The 16,917-nt window shown below is 38.3% G+C and overlaps 1 protein-coding gene across 4 annotated transcripts in view; it reads left to right on the forward strand.

Annotated features, from left to right (window-relative positions):
* The window catches only part of Exoc6b (exocyst complex component 6B), a 519,570-nt gene that overhangs the window by 259,887 nt on the left and 242,766 nt on the right, over positions 1-16,917 (forward strand). The window lies entirely within an intron of this gene.

Genomic DNA, 16,917 nt, shown 5'->3' on the forward strand with positions numbered 1-16,917 from the left:
CCACATGGGGCTTGGATCATTTTAAATAGAAGTGGCATGATTTGACATACACTGTAGGAGGCACACCATATGCCAACACTGTATCACCAAAAGGTCTGTGAAGTATTTATTTCATGCATTATTTTTATATAAATTACTTATTAAATGATAGCATTTTACTATAGCAGTTAAATAAAATGTTAAATTTAATGTCACTCATTTGCAATTCTTTTCTTCTTTTGCTGTGATTTCCTTGAAAAATTAAAGCTGCACTGGTGATGGACTCTGCTTTGTGGATTGAAGGCATGTCTGCTGAATATTGCTTATCAAATGCAAATTAGTACCTAAGAGACTTTTTTTCCCACTGCTGCTGAAGTAATTTCCTTGTCATTTCTGGTATTAAGGTGTTGGTCATTTGTAGCTAAAGTTTTCCTGCCTGGCCCACACTCAGGACAAATCTCTCTCACCTGCCAGTCCCACAGCCACTCAGACCCGACCAAGTAAACACAGAGACTTATATTGGTTACAAACTGTATGGCCGTGGCAGGCTTCTTGCTAACTGTTCTTACAGCTTAAATTAATCCATTTCCATTAATCTATACCTTGCCACATGGCTCGTGGCTTACCAGCATCTTCACATGCTGTTTGTCATCGTGGTGGCTGGCAGTGTCTCTCTCAGCCTTCCACTTCCCAGCTTTATTCTCCTCCTTGTCCCGCCTACACTTCCTGCCTAGCCAATGGCCAATCAGTGTTTTATTTATTGACTAATCAGCAACACATTTGCCATACAGAACATCCCACAGCAGTCATTTCCATAAAAGAGTATTAGCTGTGCCCATGGTGCATTTCCATTTTTCTTTTAATTTTGATGATAGTGAGTACATAAAAAATACTATCAATTCTTGTCATTTTGGTATATCAGTTCTGGATAATTTAGAATCTTTATGAATATCTCTGGATAACTAGGTTAATTAACAGCAAATCTGCTAGGATTTTCATGTATGTTACTGACACTTTAAGTAAGTTCTTTGTAAGGAATTGTTCCTGGTTAACTTTTATGATTACAGACAGAAGAGGTCATGTCTATTGCATGATACAGTGATTCAGAGATAGGAAAGAAGTAAGGACTCACCTTGAGCATTTAGTCACTTGTGATTTGTAGGTGTCCCAATGATGCAGTGTATTTTTGGTACTTACTTGCAAAGGCTACTTTCCATTGGTGAAATCTACAGTGCATTCTGCTCAGAGGAGAACAGGTTTGAAAACATTTTAGTTGTTTCTTGGTTATGTCTTTTGGAAATGTTGTTTTTTAGTGTTCTGATTTAAAAATTTAAAAATTAGTACCCTGCAGATTGCTTCATTCTCTAGAAACTTGAAACTAAATCTTTATTGTGTACCTCTTTTATCATTCTAGTCCCTTGATTTAAATTTAGTTTGTTATTTATGCAGGTCATATGTGGTATTGGTAACATGCTTGAACTTGAGCATTTTCGTGGGTGTTTTTAAGTCTGTCATGGTATGGATATTTTCTCACTGTCATTTTGGATCCTGTCAGGAACAGTCCTAATGAGGAATGAGATATTGACAACCTTAAGAAGAGGGATTGGGAGATAAAAAGACTTTTGAAATAGAGATGCTTAAATAGGAGTTAAAAGCATGAATTTTTGCTAGGAAGAACATATATATATATATACACACACAATGCCAGCTCCATAAAAGCAATCCAGAGTGGGAAATATTCCCCTCCATTCCTTCCTCCTTCCTTCTCTCCCTTCTTTTTTCCATGTCTCTTTAGAAACAGGTCCGCTGTAGCCCAGTTGGCTTCTTGTCTTTGCCTCCTGGGTGCTGGGGTTGAAGTCTGAGCCAGCCGTGCCTGGCGTGTTTGTTATTTTTGTTACTTAGTTCTCACATGGCTTTGCAGTGGATTTATTAGGGAAAAATCTGTCAGTCTGATAATGCTGATTTTCTACTGTGTCTTTTCATACACTGAAGAGATAAAGAAGGTTAAATCATATTTTTAGATTAAAAATTGACATAGGACATGAGATGGCTATTATAATGAATGGAAGTTTCTTATTATTGAATTCTTAGATTTCATTATAACATTTATATACATATGTGTCATTTTATTTTGTTTTAATTTTTCCCCTCCCCCATACCTGCTGTCTGATTCCCTTCCTTCCCTGCATGGTCCCCTGTTCTGTTTTCTTGTCACATGTATCTGTTACTTTTTATTTTTTTACTGTGATAAGGGTATCTATGAAATGTCCACAGCAAATACCATATTTTATAGCTAAACTTTAGAAAGATTTCCAGCAAAGTCAGGAAAGTGACAAAGACAGATGCTAGGACAGACATGTCCATCTAGATCCTTAGCCCCAAGGTCTTAGGATGAGGAACATAGAAGAGAAGAAGAGAGTTAGCATAAAAACAGAGTGCAGTGTTCAGGGATCTATAGAGGTCAGGGCTTGATGTCTGATATTATTCTTTGATCATTTCTTCATCTTATTTTGTGAAACATAGTCTCTCACTGTGACCTGAAACGTGCCAATTTGGCAAGGTAGGCTGACCAACAAGTCCCATGGAAATTCCCATCTCTGAAATTACAGGTATGCTTCATAGCACCAACTTTTATGTGGCTGCTGTGGATCAAGCTCAGGTCCTCATGCATATGTGGCAAGCAATTTACCATTTGGGCCAGCTCCGTAGCCCCTAAATACACCATCTTTAAGAGAAAATTGTACCATCACGAGTTGCTAAATGGTTTTATTAATTAAAAAAACCCAGAGCCAGATACTGGGGTGAAAGCTGAAAGATCAGAGAAACAGAACAAGCCAGTCACATTCTTATCTCTAGGAAATCCTCAGCTTCAAGGGAGAGACTTCCTGTTTACTCACACCTTGTATACCTTTCTGTACCCTGACATCTTCCTTCCTTCCTAGTGTTGAGTTAAAGGTGTGTGCTTCCACACTTGGTTCTGCTCCCAATGTGGCTTTGAACTCACTTTTTTTTTCAGCTTTCCACCCTCTCATTCACTTTAGTGTAATTGAAAATACTTGTTTTCTGTGGCCTCTGTGAAATACCCTTTGTTTAGTAGCAAGCAGACTATTCTGTGTATGTTTTAGTTTTATTATCTGTACCTTCAACTCTTGAAAGTATGAAATAGGTAAGAACCAAATATATTCCTGGTGAAAAACAGCAATAGTTTTATCTTCCCTCAATTTCAAAGTGTTTTAGCTCTAGGTTTTACAGTTGCATCCCACACTGCTATGCCTGCTCATACTTAGCAGCTCTGTGATTTTCAGTAGCACTTTCACACATGTTAATCCCAAAGGAGCTTCATGGCACCAGCCTGTGAACTGACTTGAGGGCTGAGAGGATTGAGGGTTAGTAAAATCAGCTCAACTGCCCAGAAGATCACAGAATTAGTAATTGGCAAAACTGAGGCCCAAGCCTAAACTTAGAAGTTAAATTTGAAATATACTTTCACTCTCCTGTATCATCGATGCTTCCATTGTAGAGAAAATGCTGCGTGATTGGTTTAAAAAAAAAAAAAGGCTTCTGCATAATGATATATTCTGGGCTATTGCTGGTAAATAAATCCATTGTATTATTTTGCATTAATTCTTGTCTTTGGAGTTTGAGAAAGCTATTCATAAAAGTTATAAAGTAATGCTCTCAGTGGTTGTGGAAAGATTACACTGAAAATAATACCATATCCTACTTTCTAACATCGGCAATGACTTGGAAGTCAGATGTATAGAACTAGAGAAAGGCAATCCAGTAAAATACATTGGTTTTGGCATAGAACAGTGAATGGGTAGGGAGTGGTGCTGAGCAGAAAGAATATGTTGAGTTATTTTCTCCAAAGATTGGGAGGGCTGCCTGATGAGGACTCTAATAATGTGCTAGTGTTGAAGTAGCCTTTGGGCTTGTCAGGATGATTTTTCATTGAAATTTACCTTTCTGTCTCTCTCTGTGTGTTTCTCTCTCTCTCTCTCTCTCTCTCTGGCTTGGGAAAATTAAGCGGGGAGTTTCAGGTGCTATTTTAAGAGGATCACTACTCAGGCAGGGCCAGAGTCATTCTGACTACTTTTAGGGTAGATCTTCCTTCTACAACTTGCCAAATGGTTCTTTACTATGCTAGGTTAGTGTGCAGTTTGTTCCAGGCTCTTATTTCAAGTAGACCCTTCCATTCCAAAAAAAAAAAAAGCAACAATTTCCTTTCTTTCCAGGCATTTCTCTGTTATTTTTTTAATAGAGCCCTTCAGATATTTCACCATTTAAACTGTGCTTTTGTTGAAAGCTTCTGCCGTGCTCCACTTAGTGATCCTGGAGTTGTATCTTCAGTACTTTCTGGGTGGCGGTATTGCCAGATAGCTAGCTACTGTTTGTAGTGACAAATGGAAGTTGATCTCAGGGTTACCAAAGCTTCTGGGACAGTGAGTTCTCCTCCTGGCACCAGTTCTCTAGTTCTTGCCCTGGCTAGCACTAGACACAGTATAGGAACCACTTCAGTGCCCACCTGTCAACTTCCAGGAAGCACTTTTATTCCTTTCTGTGTTCTTTAGCTCAGCATCAGGCAGAGTCTGTGCCAATCACTGCCCATTATTTGCTTTCGATCCCCCGACACAGTGGAATTAGCCAGTGAACATGTCAATGTCTGTGAGATAGATCTTGTGTTACAGAAAAGGTAACTAAGGAGATACCCTTGTGTCTTTTCTATATGTCTTTGTTCATTGTTTTAAAACAAAACAGAAAAAAATTGAAGAAAACAAGTGACTTAAGAGTTTCACCACAGTTTCATTGGCTTTCTCACAGTCATTGTTTCCAGACACATTTGATGTTCATTGTAATAATGACATACTTAACTACACATACCACAAATATTTCTTTGTACAAATAAACTCATGTTACTGTTTTTTATATGTATTTATGTAATCATATGATGTTTTTGCATCAGGAGGGAAAGAGAGTACTAATTGTAAGAGTTTATGATAAGGGTGATGATAGTGATTCTATTTAGTAATTCCTGTAGGCTATGTACCATAGCATGTGGTTTGTGTAGGTTGTATTTTTTCCTTTATATTATTATTATTGTTATTATTAACTTTATTCATTTATTTTACATCCTGACTAAAGTTTCTCCCTCTTCTCCTCTTATTCCCTTCCCCCACTTCCACTCTGCTATTCCCCCAATGCACTTCTCCTCTGTTTCTGTTCAAAAAGGAGCAGGCCTCCCATGGGTGTTAACCAAGCATGGCATATCAGTTGAGTTAGGACTAAGCTCCTCTTCTTGTATTAATGCTGGGCAAAGCAACCCAGTAAGAGGAATAGGTTCCCAAAAGCCAGCCAAAGAACTAAGGACAGGTCCTGCTCCTACTGCTAGGAGTCCAACAAGTAGATCCAGCTACACAACTGTCACATATGTAGAGGGCCTAGGTTGGTCCCATGCAGGCTCCCTAGTTGTCGGTCCAGACTCTGTAAGCTCCTATGAGGTCAGGTTAGTTGTTTCTGTGGGTTTCCTTGTGATGACATTGACTCACCCTGGCTTGTACAATCCTTCCTTCCTCTATTCAACAGGATTTGCTGAGGTTGGCCCAGTGCTTGGCTGTGGGTGTTTGCATCAGTTATTGGATGAAGGCTTTCTGTTGACAACTGGGGTAGTCACCAATCTGATCACAGGAGATGGTCAATTCAAGCTACCTATCCACATTGCTAGTAGTCCTAGCTGGGGTCATCCAAACCAGACTCTGACAAACTCCGTTTTCCAGTCATCTCTCTCAGTACTCTCCCCTTCTACCCACACCCAAATCCAATCCCTCATGTTCCCTTCCCCACATGCCCGTAGTCCACCTGGGAGATCTTTTCTATTTCCCATTTCCAGGGAAATCTATGCATCCCTCTTTGGGCTCTCCTTTTACCTAGCTTCTCTGGGGCTGTGGATTGTAGCATGGTTATCCTTTACTTTATAGCTAATATCTACTTATGAGTGATTACAAACCATGTTTGTCTTTTTGGGTTTGGGTTACCTCACTCAGGATATTTTCTAGTTCCATCCATTTGCCTTCAAATTTCCTGATGTCATTGTTTTTAACAGCTGAGTAACATTCCACTGTGTAAATGTACCACATTTTCTTTATCCAGTCTTTGGTTGAGGGGCATCTAGGTTATTTCCACCTTCTGACTATTATAAATAACACTACTATGAACATAACTGAACAAGTGACCTTGTGGTATGATTGAGCATTCTTTGGATTTATGCCCAAGAGTGGTATAGCTGGGTCTTGAGATAGATTCCCAATTTTCTGAGAAACTGCCATATTGATTTCCAAAGTGGCTGTACAAGTTTGCATTCCCACCAGCAGTAGAGGAATGTTCCCCTTGCTCTACATCCTCTCCGGCATAAGCTGTCATTACTGCTTTTGATCTTAGCCATTCTGACAGGTATAAGATAGAATCTCAGAGTCGTCTTGATTCATGTTTCCCTGATGACTAAGGATGTTGAACATTTCTTTAAGTGCATCTCAGCCATTTGAGATTCTTAAATTGAGAATTTTTTGTTTAGGTCTGTACCACATTTTTTAATTGAATTATTTGTTTTTTTTTTATGTCTAGTTTCTTGAGTTCTTTATATATTTTGGAGATCAGCCCACTGTCAAATGTGGGGTTGGTGGAGATCTTTTCCCATTCTATAGGCCACCATTTTGTGTAGGTTATATTATTTAATCCTCTAAATAGCATCATTTTACAACCCTGACAGTATATATGGATATTCTCATTTTACAGGGGATACAGTTGAAGTACTTTGGAGATATTAAATAAATTGCTTATGATCATGTAACTAGGGCTTAAACCAGGGTTCTAACTCATAAGATTAGAACCTGAACTCAAATTCCTTTAGCTATGGGTATTTTAGATATTTTTTTAGTATTTACTTTGATGAATACTTAGTTGGAATTATTAAAGCCAATTAAAAAACATGCATATTTAAAACTGTCTCAAATGTAACCACTCAGAAAAAGGTAATAATTTTTTGGCATTCCTTAAAGAAAGAATATGGGAACAGAGTTGTTTATTCCCAACAATTCTGGGTTAGGGTTAATATTGTGTTGTTTTCATTTGCAAAATTGATTGGGAAAAAATGGCACCTTCTAAATTGCACATGCACTTTTGAAATCACTGTTGCCTGCAGCTAGAGGCTAGGCATCACTTTTTATATGTGCAGGGAACGTTTATGCTTGTTGAGGCAAATATTTTTGGTTGGGATGCATGTTTAGCAATTCATGCCTGTTGTTGAATGTCTCAGTAATTTGCTTCTTTTTATGAATAGTGCAGGACATTGGGCTGTTTCTAGTGTAGAGTTTCAATGTTGTTCTAATGCAGGTCTTTTTAATAGACCTAGATGTTACTTTGTCTTGGTAAAATACTTAGAACTGGGATATTCTACTTACTTTTTGTTAATGTTATTGTTGATTCACATAGTTCTACTAAATTTATATAAATGCCATGTATTTCAATTTTGAAATTCATGGAAATTTTCCTTATGAATGAACACCTAGTGTAATTTGTTAAGACTTTAAAAAGACGTACAGTCTCTACACTTCCCTGAGATTGGTAAATAGCCACTATGCTAAGTACCAGTGTCCTGTGTTATGTACAAATTATGCACTATCAAATTCTGGCAGAGATTCTGGTGGGGATTAAATGGTAGAGCCACTCTAGAAATCAGCGCAGTGCTTTTCCAAACTTAAGTAAAACAAAAAGGCTCTATTGGTCATTTATCCCTTCTGGGCTATAATCTATACAAGAATATCTATAGTAGCATCATTCATAATTGTTCCACACTAAGTGAGTGGTTAAATAAATAGTGGATTATTCCTCAGTAATAGAAAGAGAAGCACATTGACTTGTCATCAGCCTGTGAATTTTGCAAGTGAATAGGCAGTTCTAGAAGGTAATACTTCATAATTCTGTTAAAAAGACATTCTTATCTGTTGTCATGTGGTTATATGTAGTGTGCATGCTCATGTGTATGTGTATTCATGTGTGTGGATGGGCACACGCCTGTGCACGTGTCTATGTGTGAGTGTGGAGGCCCAGGCTGACATCAGAAGCCTTCCTGTATCACTCTCCACTTATTCAATGAGACAGGATCTCTAACTTGAGTCCAGAGCTTACTTGCTTTGCTAGTATAGCTAGTGAGCTAGTCCCAGAGATTCCTGTCTCTACCTCCTGAGTTTGTGAAGTTACAGGGGAGCCACCAAGCCCACTGGGCATTTATGTGGGTTCTGGGGATGCAGCCCTCATACTTGCATGGAAGGTACTTTATTTGCTGAGTCAACTCCCTAACCCATAATGTAACATTCTTAAAATGACAAAATTAGAGAATGGAGATCAGATTAGTGACTACCAAGAACTATGTGGTACAGGGTTAGAGGGTAGTCAGAGCTGTAAAAGGGAACTTAGGAAATCCTTGTACTTTTGAAAATGTGTATCATGATTATGTACTTTTGAAAATGTGTATCATGATTATGTCATTATAAATGTCCTTACACGATGTAACAGTTCTCTAAGATGTTTGCTGTTGTGGGGAACAGGTGAAATGTGGTGGTGGTGTTTTGTCTCTTTTATTGTAATAGTATGCTGATGTAGAATTCTCATGATAGAAAGTTCAACCAAAAGTGCCAGTGGAACACTTTCCTCAACTTTTATCTCTCTCTTTTTTCTTATTTCTTACATTATTTACGTATTTTCCACTTTGTTTACTTTTAGACATTCTGCATATTTTTTAAGAGCCAACAAATCTCAGTATGACAGATTATATATTCTTGGATTCTAAATTTGTTAAAGTTTCTATACAGCATCTCTGTGTATGCCAAGGGATAAGATTTCAAACAAAACTTCCCAATCCTCACTTAAGTATGCAAATGCTGTGTGTGTGTGTGTGTGTGTGTGTGTGTGTGTGTGTGTGTGTGTGTGTCTGTGTCTGTGTCTGTGTCTGTGTTTCTATGTGTGTAATGTGATTTAAAATTTCAGGAGGCACCATGTGTCTTCAGTAAAGCATCCATTATATTCTTTTGTGCATCATCATAATAATGTGTATAACTTAGTTTATAAAGTACTTGGAAGATCAGATTTTGTGCTTCTCCTTCCATTGACTTCCTTGCAGCTATCTGGGGAGTCACTTTGAAGCTGTCTGACTCTGTGTATAACATGTTTACATTGCACCTTCTATGTTAAAGCCCTTACTTTTCATTTTGAGAACTATTGCCAATCTCTCATTGCCTTCATCTATACGAAGATGGTATTGACTTATTTATATTTTTAAAAGCCACATTTCCCAATTAGTTCTTAAGTAGAGGCCCTATTCATTTTTGACAAATGAAGCAGATTAGGAGGCTTGTTTGGGGGAAGTTTCAACTTCCAACTTGTAAAACAACTTAGCATTTTAGAGATGAACACAAATGAGTTAGGTTATAAGAGACTTTCCTTAAAAATTACACTGTGAAGTCAGGTGTTTGTTTAGTCTTTTTGATGATGACCAACTCTGGGAGTAATTCCTTGGAGAGAATTCAGAAATGCCCCATTTTCTTTTGGATTTCTTTTGCATCCATTTCTTTCTAATGAAAAGAATGACTATCCTTGCTTATTGTGTACAGAAAATTCTCTCAGAAATTTGTTGTGTCTTATTGGTCAAATAGTTTGGCTTACCCACTTCTTACATGTCCTTGGTTGTCCCTGTTTGTCAGAGGCCATGTAATAAAAAGGTGCGATGTGGGGTGGGGGCGATGTAACTTATATCACACTGTCTTTAAAAGTGTATACTAACTTAGGTTTTAATTTTTCTGTATTGAATTATGTCCTGTACTAAATTTTTCTTGTTAATTGTCCTGAACTGGATGGATTGAATCTTACTCTTTAAGTAATTAGTCTATAAAGTGCACAGTTACATACAGATTATTCAGGTTAGGGATTCTTTAGCAAAAGGAACACTTACCTCAAAAGTGAAATTCAAATCTTTGCCTCATCAATTGCCCTAATCACAGAGGAAGTCTGCATTTTTGCTCTAGCCAGGTAAGTAGGTTGTAATTCTAAGCGGTTTGGTCTACTAAGCATGATTAAGACACCCTTCCCTTTGAGGTTTACCCTTTCACTTTAAGGTACAACTGTTTATCATCTTAGGTCAAAGGTTATAAAAAGCAGTCATCAATTAGAGCTTTATTGGTTGTAATTGGTAATGCTCTGAAAGGAGCCAGCTGAACTGAATCTGATAATAAAAGACTCTTTGTAAAAATATTTAATAAATTAACACTCTGTCGTGGGCCAGGGAAGCTAATTATAAAGGCCGAGATTGTTAATCATGATGTTTACGTTCTTCAAAAGCACAGACTGCTCCATAATCATTAGACCTCAAGTTTCTTTCTTTTCTGTGTTTAAACCCAGAGGGGATGCTCTTCTGTGCCTCCTGCCTGGGTATCGTTGCAGGAGGAAATGCCAAGACAAACACAGGTTATATGGGCATCTGAAAAATAAACAAGACTCTGCCAGAACATCAGACTGCCTCTGCTCTTTCCTAGAAGGGTCAGAAGTTTATGTAGATTCATTTTTGTAGGCTTTTGAATAAAATAAAAAGTTGAGGCATTTGCAAATAATGATATTTTTAGTGATAAATTGTCTACCAGAGCAATTACCCTTTCTTCATAGCTTATTTTCTGAGATGTTTTGACATTGTTGTGGCTTTTGAAAGGCATTTTTCTGACCCATAAAGTAGGTTCCCAGAGTTGTGACACACACCATCCTGACTCCTGAGTGACCTTGCCAGAGGAACACTCTGAATGGGTTTTTACATCTGGGAATGGAATGTTTCTAGATTTAAGCAATAGGGGGCATCTTGAGGTTGTTCTTTACACATGTTCCTGCAGTCTGATCTTTAGGGCAGTTGTAATGAAAGAAACCCTGCTTTGGGCCCGCTGTGCAAATTAGCCATCTGGTGAAGTGTAATATCCCGCTGAACATCATTATGGGGCCCTAGGAAGAGTGCTCCCCTTTACAGATGGACACAAATTAAAATCGCCCTTTAAGGTTTGTTTTTTTTTTTAAACTCTGAATAAACCTGTCTACACTTGGTTGCTGTGACAGTTAAAAGAGTGCTCCAGCTGCAGATGGGATGGTGAAATTACAGGCTTTGCCCAAATGGAAATATTGCTTCCTGTAGACAAGCCGGAAGAACAATGATGTGCATTTCCCTTCTTCTATTTGCTTCCTTTGTTCTTTGTCTAGGTGTTTTTCTGCTTCTCAGTCTGAGGGTTATTTTCTGTTACAGTGATTAGTAAAAAAGTCTTTCATAGATGGCATACAACAGAAAGAACTGTGTAGTCAGCCAATGGCCTAGTCAGTATGTCACGAAGAGGATTTGGGGTCTGTTCTCCTTTGCATACTTTGTAGACATATTGCCCACATGAGGTGGCTTCCTGATGTCAGCTTTTTTCCCTTTCTATACCACTACACAAAGATTCCACTATTGTTTTAAGGCATGAGGCTTAGTAACTACATGAAGTAAGTGTCTGCATGGTTATTCCATAGGATCCATGGAGTGTTGTCCTTGCCCTACTGTCAAAAACACTGTTTGTGGCTTTATCTGTCACCTGTGCATATCCTCTAGACACTATAAATCACCTCCAGGTTAGTCATGGTTTCTAACACAATGCAAATCTTTATAAGGAATTGTTACACTTACTCTTTAGGGAATAGTGAGAAGGAAAATAGCTTGTATGTATTCTGTACAGACACAATTCTGTGGGTTTTTAAATATTTAAAGAAAATCTATTACATTTATTTACCTTTTTTTGTTTTTTTTTGCATGAGTGCATAGACACATGCCACAATGTTGTGTGCTGGTCTTAGCATAGTTTGAGATTCAGTTCTCTCCTTCCTACATGTGGGACTTCAGGGATTGAACTCAGGTTGTCGGGCTTAGATATAATACCTGCTGAGCCATTTTACTAGCCTCTTTTTCATTTTAGAATATTTGTGGCCCATAGTTGGTTGAAACTACAGATACAGAGCCCACATATATGGATGGCTAGGTAGATATGGTATACATTTTTATCTATATGAGCAAAGACATCCATAGAAAGGTTTTTTGTTTGACCTTTCTTTCTTCCAATCCTAGGCCCACACGATCCCAATTGTTTGATGGTACCTATTTGTAACCTGTATCTGCAGAATGTGTGTTTGAACTTGGTTAGAAGCTGATTTTCCTGCTCCTATAGACCTAAACACAGGCCTCAATCATTTGTCCACATTGGATGGCAGCATTCATTGTTTGTGTTTCATTCCTGTCTAGGAAAGGACTTAAACACATGCAGAAGAATTCAGGCTTTTCACTTGTGTTTTTATTTTTATTTTTAAACATTTATTCAGTGATTCTGACATTTGTATGGTTGGAGAATATGTGTTTGAGGATAGTTATGTTAATAAAGATGTTGAAGGATGTTTTCTAGGAAGAGTTCAGTAAAAGGAGTACAGGGTGCTGCTACTTCTCTGCAGAAATGTGTGTGTGAGATGCAGGTTTCCAGGGGGATAAATGTAGAGGAGAGCACACCAATGAGTGCGTGGTAGCCATCACCAAGTGTTGTGACTGTGGGTGGCGATTTCATGTTTCCTAAGTTTTCTAAAAGTCACATTTTACTTTTCTAATTAATAACAATTTAAAACATGATATATATTGTGGAAAACACAAGTAGCAAAAGATTTTTTAAAAAAGAGAATCGGGTTGGAGAGATGGCTCAATGGATAAGAGCACTGATTGCTCTTCTAGAGGTCCTGAGTTCAATTCCCAGCACCCACAGGGTGGCTCACAACCATCTATAATGAGATCTGGTGTCCTCTTCTGGCCTGCAGACATACATGCAGGCAGAACGCTGTATATATAATAAATAAATAAATAAATAAAAAATAAAAAAGAGAATCATTTCCAACAGAGTTTGTCAAAGTGCATTATTTCTTGGCAAAATCTAATGTTGATGATTTGGTTTAGGAAACAATCACTGCCATTTACCCCAAGCTTATCTAAGGGTATAATTTAATAATAAATATTTAAATGAAAATTGACTTTAGTAAACAGAATACCAAACGAGGTGAGGAGTCTTAACAGCTTGAGACTGAAAGGCAATGTGAACAAAGACTCAGTGAGTCTTGAGACCTTGATCTTAGGGAAATGTCCTGTTAGTTCCCTGGGGGCTTCTGTCTCACTGTAATCAGTTGATGATCTTGTTTCTAAGTTATTTATTTATTTATTTATTTATTTACTCTTTAAAGATAGTTTATTTAGCTGTGTTTGACACCTAGGAGGTGGGGCCAGGAGGATCATCAGTTCATGGCCATCCTCAGCTATACAGTGAATTCTAAGCCAAGCTACGCTATATGAGAGCTTGTGTCAAAACAACACCCTCTCTCCCCACAGCAAATCAAAGAGATATCTTATTTAACATACTGTTAGTTTATTAGCATCAGCCAATCACACTATAATAATGCTTGCATGAAGCTTATCTACCACACAGGCTTTCTCTATAAGTCACATCATTAGCCTTCATAAGCTTAGGAACACTGGACAACATTTTAATGTTATAGGTAAGAGCCATTTTAAAGGGCAGAATCATGAACAAAAAGCACAAAAATGCAGGGAATGTGGTATTGGAGAGGTCATGAAAGTGATACAGGTTTACAGTATGTGACTGAAACAAAAGGCAGTGTGTTGCCTTGTTTGACCTTAACTAGGAACATGTGTATTGGACAATTTGAAGTTTTAGAAATTCTACACACAGCTGTGAATGTCTATGGACGAGCTATGAGTATTGATTTTGGAGTTAAGCTAACTTTTAACAAGTGGTGAATTTGCAAGTACAGAGTTTTGCATAATGAAAATGGGCTATATCCTTTTCCCTTGTGTTCCTGTCTTTAAATGAGATTCCATCAAACTGTTGACCCAGGATAGAAATGTTGTGTGAGCTCGTCCTGTTCTTTATCATCACATCCACTTGTTCATGTGCCTTCTAAACACATTTCACACCTGTTTTCTTCTTCTTCTTCTTCTTCTTCTTCTTCTTCTTCTTCTTCTTCTTCTTCTTCTTCTTCTTCTTCTTCTTCTTCCTCCTCCTCCTCCTCTTCCTCCTCCTCCCTCTCCCTCTTCCCTCTCTCTTCCCCTCCTCCTCCTCCTCCTCCTCTTTTTCTGGAGGAAGAGACAGAGTCTTGTCATGTAGCCCAACTTGGTCTCGAGCTCATGACTCTCTGCACACTTCCCAGCACCATGACAGTAGGCATGTGCCACTGTGCTGTGATTCTCACTGACCTCTTGGAATCTCATTTTTTCTGTCTTCATTCTAGTCTCTATATACCAAGTTCTAAAATGTAGCAAGTTCTTTCTGTCATTACAGCTATTGCCAAATAATTGACAAATTCCTGTAGCCTTGTCTTTAGTTATCCCTGTACCTCACCATGGAGAACTTCCTTTAGATTCTTAGTATGTATTCTGTTTTCTTTGAATCTCAGTGTGTGTACTTCTAGGAATATTCTTTTACCTGGCTTACTTTTCTTACTAATTTTTCAATTACTATAAATATTAGGTTCCCCCCCAAACATTTTTCTGCCAATAAACTAACCCCTTCTCTCCCTCCTTCCCCCCCCCCCTCAAATCTGTAGAATCTGTTAGTGATTCTGAGTTTGGAGCTGAAATGAAGCCCTTGTGGTTCATCTATTGGCCTGTTTCTGAATGGGGAGGCACTCCACTAGTTACTCCACTAGTTACACTAGACTGATCAAATACCTACTTCTTGAATTCTGCCTTTAGACACCAAGTTGTCAAAATTGGCAGAAAGAATAGAATTATTAAAGGTGAATTATTTAATAGCCACTAGGGAAATCCAACTCATTTTTGATAAATTGGGAAATCGGGCTTATTAGATAAGTTGTCCCCTTTTCTGTTGAAGGAATATTAGAAAGGAAATGAATTTGATTTTTATATATATAGAATTTCATCTTGTATATTCTCTATCATTTACAAGAAAGAAATCAAATTAGTGCTTGATGGTCTAATTGAAATGGAGGCTTTCCCTAAACTTACAGTTCAGTGTATCTTGGCTCTGGAGAATGTTAAATATGTAATGTCACACTAGGATAATAAAGGTCATTTAGGGCTGTTAACCTTAAATGAAAAGCCCTTCAGTGTATACAGCATGTAATTGACATTTAACAGCACCACTATCCTATGAGTTGGTGACAAGTGGGGATAACTTTAGCAAATCAAATGGCAGTTTCCACTTGTTAATAATTTGAATAATTTCCTTCCTAATTAAATGGTGGATGAATAAAGTGATGAAATAGTCATGCTAATATTTGATTTCATTTTATAGAAAAGAAATACTTGTAGAGACTAATAATCACTTAAGGAGTTTAAGGTGTTTGTTTTTAAGGACACTGGGCTTAACAGCCATGACCCAGGGGCCAAGTTCACTTTGCTACCTGTATCTAGCCTGTGGACTGAAACTGAGTTTGACATTTTTGACATAAAAAAGTAATATTTCATGACAGGTGAAAATGATGATATTCTTATTTTGGTTTCTCTAAGGAAGGTTCTTGGGTACATACCACATTTCTTTATGGGTTGTCTGAAGTCATCTTAGCATTGCAGTGGGATGGGTGAAGCAGCTGCTGGTCAGCCTGGAGGAGCACTTGTCCTCCTCTTTACAGAAGCTGCGTTATGTCTGTGTGGTTGTGATTGAAGTTAGTTTCCCCAGTTCAGGTAGATGATACTGTAACAGAGAAGTCATGCTGAATAAGCCTTCTTCAACTTCTGAGGTGATGGAAGAAAACACCCTAGATAATTGCCTGAATAGAGACTGCGAGAGGTGCACAGTGCTTTCTCTTTACCGCCTAGTTCATCTTGTTTCTTTTGAAAGAGTAAGCACTTGGATAAATACGTGTTATTGATTAGACACTGTTTTGAGAGCTTCATAGTTTGTTAAGCTCGTGTAGCAGCTGCACAGGGTTGACATCTCCACAGATGAAAAGGATGCTGTACAAGTGCAAGTGCACACTGAGTGAGTGGACAGTGAGACTGAAGTTAGCAGCGGGGCTCAGAGCAGTGCCACGGCAGGAAGGGCAGAACCACAGTTAGAATGTAGCCACCTGGCTCTACAACAGTGCTCTGGGTCTCTGTGGGATATTTCTGCTTGTTTCACTGATTGAGAAAAGTCTTAGGTTAAGAACATTTAGTCACAATGGGGCATATTATTACAAAACCCTTTCAATTTGTACTATTTTCCCAAAGCTGCTGTATCAAGTACCACAAACTATATGGCTTACAGCAACAGAAATTTGTTCTGTCCCAGTTCTGGAAGCTTGAATTACAAATTAAAAGCATCTTGGCATCTTAGAGGCCACACTCTCTTTGAGACTATGGGAAGAATCTTCTTTATTTCTTCCTGGCATCTTTGGGTCCCAGTAGTTCTTGGTGTTCTTTGCTTAAGTCTGCATCGACCCACCTCTGCCTCTTTCAGCACATGCCATTCCCCCGTCTGTGTCTTTCTGGGTCTTCTTTTTTGGAGATACCAGCCATAGTATACTAAGTCCCATCCTCCAGCAGGCATGATCACACAATTGGATTGATCACATCAGAATTATTGCTTGTTCCAGCTAAAGCGTTTAGAGATTCTGGGAAGGATGTGGGTTTGGGAGGAGATACTGATCAACCCAGAACAGAGCTTGTGAGTGTAGAGCTCATGAGCCAGATATTTTTCTGAGCACCACTCATGTTGAGTTCAGAAAAACCTATCCAGTGTGTCTCCCAGGAGAGCTGTGAATGTGGCCAAACACATTTGTCATGTCATAGTGTCAAAAGGCTGGACACCCCTGCCTGGGGAAAGCTGGAAATTGTAT

This window comes from Peromyscus californicus, unplaced genomic scaffold, assembly GCF_007827085.1.
Source record: "Peromyscus californicus insignis strain IS unplaced genomic scaffold, ASM782708v3 Scaffold_6__1_contigs__length_162567912, whole genome shotgun sequence".
Classification (NCBI taxonomy): domain Eukaryota; kingdom Metazoa; phylum Chordata; class Mammalia; order Rodentia; family Cricetidae; genus Peromyscus; species Peromyscus californicus.